We start from the raw sequence: 5044 nt of genomic DNA on the forward strand, positions 1-5044 counted from the left end.
GGGAGGGGGGAAGGGGGGAGCGGGAGGGTAGAGGCTGAGTTGGGGTGGAGAAGGGTTTTGGCTCTGACAATCTAGTAAGAGCCCGAAGAAGGTCAAAGATAGGGGAATGTTCTGTGATTTCGAAGACAGCAGCCCATTTATCTCATAAACACTTGCTCAGAGCCCAGCGCTGACACTGCCTCTGAGGAGCTGGACACGGGCAGTGCCTGCAGTTTTATCTCCAAGGTCTCAGAGCTTCTGGGAGCAGCTGAAGCGTGCTCACAGGTGTCCGGTCTGCTCCAGAACCTTCTAAAGAGGTGTTCTTTCAAAGCAAAAAGCTGAGGCTGGGGAACATGGTGCCTTGCCCACGATTGCCTGTCAGGAAGTGCAGAAACTTGGATGTGAACCTGGGCGTGCCTTCATCCTGTTATAATTTGGCTTCTTGGCGCTCGGGACACATTTTCCCATGGAAACAGTGCTGTGAGGAGTGGTGTGGCTACCACAGTGGCCAAGTTCATCCAGGCTGTAGCCGAATTAATTCTATGTTTCAGTGCGGTTGTGGATGAATCAGGCTTCTGTGGGCCAGCCTGGAAAGCCACAGAGAGTGCAAAAGCATCAAGGGCGTGCCCAGCTGGGAACTCTTGCCCTCAGCAGAGCTGACTCAGGGCAAGCAGGGGATCAGGAGGGCAGTCCTCAGCCCTGGTGGGCTCTAGTGGTCTGAGGGTGTGGGGCAGGATCCCTATCGGGCTAATTGTTTCTCATTAAATGCTTCATGAAAATGTGTTAGTTTTCACTGAGGAAATCTTAGTCCCTCCTTTTTTTTTTCTTTTCTTTTTAAATAGAGTTTCATGTAGTCTAGGGTGGCCTCAAACTCTAAGTTAGCCAAGGATGACCTAGAATTCCTGATCCTCCTGCCTCTGCCTCCCTAGTCCTGAGACCTCCCTAGTGTTCCCGAGCATCCTGCTATGTCTCTCCTACCTCTCCACTCCATCCAGCCGTCTTCTGTCAGGTGCCTTTCCAGCGGTAGGATGTGAGTAGCTGAGAGTTACTTGGACAGTGTGAGGGGAGGGGAGGATGGGGACCTGCAAGAAGGGAGCCAAGCTTTCACAGAGACTTCATGCAACTGTTCATTCAACATTTGCCCAGTGTGTGCTCAGGTCTGGATCTATTCTTGTCCTTCCTTCTTCTTTGTAAGATTTAGTTTCTGTGTATGAATATCTTGCATGCATGTGTAAATGCACACCAGAGGCCCTGGAACTGGGGTTACAGATGGTTGTGAGCCGCCATGTGGGTGCTGGGAATGAAACTCGGTCCTATGCAAGAGCAGCAGGTGCTCTGAACTACAGAATCAATCGTCTCTCCTGCCTCCACTCTACTCATTTCGTGGAGCATCACAGAATCCTCGGCGAGAGCAACTATAGGTCTCAGAATTTTAAAAGGGGGAATGGGGTGGGGAATGTGTGTGTCCACGGAGGCCAGAAGGGAACATCAGATCCTGGGGCTCCAGTGATTGTGAACTACCCCAAGTGGGTGTTGGGAATGGAACTTGGGTTCTCTGGAAGAGCACAAGTATTCTTAACCCCTGAGCCAGCTTTCTAGCCCCTAAAAAGACTGAATCTGCTGGGCAGTGGTGGTAGACACCTTTAATCCTAACACTCAGGAGGCAGAGGCAGTCGGATCTTTCCGAGTTTGAGGCCAGCCTGGTCTACAGAGTGAGTTCCAGGACAGTCAGGTCTACACAGAGAAACCCTGTCTCGAAAAATCAAAACCAACCAACCAAAAACAAAACAAAACAAGCAAACAAACAAAAAACCTCTCCCCAAAAGGAAAAAATGAATCTTTTATAGCTGGAAACGAGTCATTTATGTGTTCAAGAAGGCAGGAATCAGGCTAAATTCTGAGTAGCCATTAAGTAAGAAAATTGAGGCCCAAATAGAGAAAAGAATTTGCCGAGTATCTTAGTGCAGGGTTCAAATAGAATTTACTACTCCCAGCTATTCCGCTGCCCTGGCTGCCTTCCTCACCGCATCTCAGCCATCCCTTAGGGGTTTCTTATTCCTCTGGACTGGAGTGGGGCTGAGGAAGGGTAACAATGCCAGGGTGTCCCTGGAATGAGGTTAGGCCTTCCTGATACTGGAGGTCAGAAGGACAGCAGACTTCACTCCGTTCCTTCCGAGCTACCTGCTCTCAGGTATTACAGCATTGCCTGCCCTGTCTGACCCCTTTCCCGGCCTCCTCCATCTGGCTCTTCTTGTTTTATTTATTTGACGGGGTCTCATGTAGTCCAGACTGACCTCGAACTAAAAGCCAAGGCAAACCTTGAACTCCTGATCTTCTTGCCTCTATGTCCTAAGTGCTAGATTACAGACATGTCAGCCTCTTTTCTAAAATGCATTTATGAGTAACTTAATTGAGAAAATAATTGATATATTTGAAGTATGCAACCTAAGCTTTAAAAAGTTTAATTGATACATAATTTATGGGCTACGGTGTTGTATTTCAATACTTGTGTTCTGTGTGATGATTTAATCAGAGTAATTGGCTATCTGTTTCCTTAAATATTTACCATTTCTTTGGGTTAAGAACAGTTAATATCCTTTCAACTAGATTTTTTTTTCCTTCAATAAAGACAGGGTCGGTAATCCCAGCACCCAGGAAACAGAGGTGGTGGATTTTTGCGACTTTGGAGCTAGCCTGGTCTATGAAGTGAGTTCCATTGACAGCCAGGTCTATATACAGAGACCCTGTCTTACAAAAACAATAAAAACAAATGAACAAATAAAGAGAAGACAGGGTCTTGCATAGCCAAGGCTAGTCTTAGACATGCTATGTAGCTGAGGATGACTTTGAACTTCTGGGCTCTCTGCCTTCACTTCCTGCTTTCTGGGATTACAGGTGTTGGTCACCACACCGTTTCTGAAACGCTGGGGTCTCATGCATATTTGGTCAGCACCCCACCCTGCTGAGCTGCCTCTCCAGCCCTCTAGGAGATTGTTGTTGGTTTTTTGTTCGAGATAGGGTTTCATTATATAAGCAGGCCTGCCTTGAACTTGAGGCCCTGCCTCAGCCTCCCAGGTGTAGTGCTAGGATTAGAGGCACTGGCCGCCACACCTAGATGTCTATTTGTTATTTTGAAATATGCAATTAGGCTCCGCCACCCATAGTTACCCTACTTGTCTTAGAACACTGGCTTCATTCCCCCTACTCAACTACACCCCTGGACCCCTTAGCCACGCTCTGCCCCTCCCTCTTCACCTCGTTGACTTTTTTCTACTTCCTTTTTGGATTTCAGCTTACAGACCCGTTCCTTGAGGAGTTAGTTAGGTCTCTGCTCTATCCCCCCCCCCCCCCTGGAGAGCTGGGGAGAGTTCTCCCCCTTAGGAGAACTAGGAACCCAGGGAGTTGTTCTTCCTTATTGCACACCTGTTTCCAGCCGACTGTGTTGTCTCAGGGGCAGAGTCCTTTCCTGTGCTGTGTACTTGACTTTGGCCATTGCTGACACACTGTTCCAGCTTGGGGCAGAGCAGGTGTTCAGTGTGCATTTGCTCCTCTGCTGGCCCCTTAGCTGGAGGAAAGGGCTCCAGTGGGAGATGTTAAATGGCTGCACACGGAAGGCAGCGGGTGTGAACGGACGGAATGCAATGACTTGCAAGAGGGGTGTACAATCTTTTTTTTTTAAAAAAAATATGGAACGCTTCACGAATTTGCGTGTCATCCTTGCGCAGGGGCCATGCTAATCTTCTCTGTATCGTTCCAATTTTAGTATATGTGCTGTCGAAGCAAGCACGAGGGGTGTACAATCTTAACAGAGAAATCTGTCATCCAGAACTGGGGCTGAAAAGCCCCTCTGAACCAGAGGGCTTCTGCTGTGATTTTAGGAGGCATACCACCTAAAATTCTGTGTCTTGGAAGCTTGGTTCCTAAAGCGGTAGGGTGGTAAGGCCTTTAAGGACCTGGGTAGGGCCTTGGGCTCAGTTTGTAGAGTTCGTCTTATATGGGAGGACTTGGGTTCGAGCCCATATAGCACACAAACCAGGCATGCTGGCACATACCTATAATCCCAGCACTTGGAAAGTGAAGGCAAGAGGATCAGAAGTTCAAGGTCACCCTCAATTCGAGATCAGCAAGGGTATGTGAGACTGTGTGTCAACAAAACAAAAACAAAAACCAAAGATGGCTCAGTGGGTAAGAGCACTTGTTGCTCTGGCAAAGGACACAAATTCAGTTCACAACAACCACATGGGGGCTCACAACCATCTATAAGTACAGTTCCAGGGGGATATGTCACCTTCTGACTTCCAAGGGCACCAAATTTGCACATTGTGTATGTGTGTGTGTTTGCATATATATGCATACATGTATATACATACAAGTAAAACATTCATACAAATAAACAAACAAAACCCTACAGCTAACTAGGGCTCTGGGGTGATGGCTCAGTGGGTAAGGACACTTGCTATGCAAGTGTGAGTGAGGGCCTGAGTTCAAACCCCGGCAGTTGAGTGTGGTCCTGTGCACCTCAGTGTTCGTGGGGTGGAACAGAAATGAGGATCATTGGGGCATCAGCATCACTAGGCATGTTGACCACCAGCCTAGTGTGGAGTAGTGGAACACACCAACAGCACAGCTCCAAAGAAAGACTCTATCTCAAAGGGGTAAGGAGACTTGTGGAGTATTATCTTAACCCGGCAAAGATGTGTAACATTTGTTTATGCTGTGGAATATTGCTTTAACTGTGTAAAGGTGTGTTACTTTTGTTTATGCTGCATTTGTTTAGTGACGTAAGGACGTGTGTTTAATTATGTAGAGATGTGTTGCACCTGTTTCACCTTGCCTGCCTAAGGCACCTGATTGGTCTAATAAAGAACAGAATGGCCAATAGGTAGGATAGGCAGGGCTAGCAGGCAGAGAGATTATAAATAAGAGGAGAACTCTAGGCTCAAAAGAGAAGAACGAGAAGAAAAGAAAGGTAAGAGAAAGAAGAGAGGACAAGGAAGACATTCGGTTCAAGAAGCCAGGCAGATGCTAGCCAGACATTCGGTTCAAGAAGCCAGGCAGATGCTAG

General features: G+C 47.5%; 1 non-coding gene across 1 annotated transcript; it reads right to left on the minus strand.

The window, feature by feature from the left end:
* Positions 1-3659: 3659 nt before the first annotated feature.
* On the minus strand, positions 3660-3766 carry LOC113457585. The gene has a single exon (XR_003378135.1). It is a non-coding gene; the product is annotated as a U6 spliceosomal RNA (small nuclear RNA).
* Positions 3767-5044: the final 1278 nt, after the last annotated feature.

Source organism: Microtus ochrogaster, linkage group LG2 (assembly GCF_000317375.1).
Source record: "Microtus ochrogaster isolate Prairie Vole_2 linkage group LG2, MicOch1.0, whole genome shotgun sequence".
NCBI lineage: Eukaryota > Metazoa > Chordata > Mammalia > Rodentia > Cricetidae > Microtus > Microtus ochrogaster.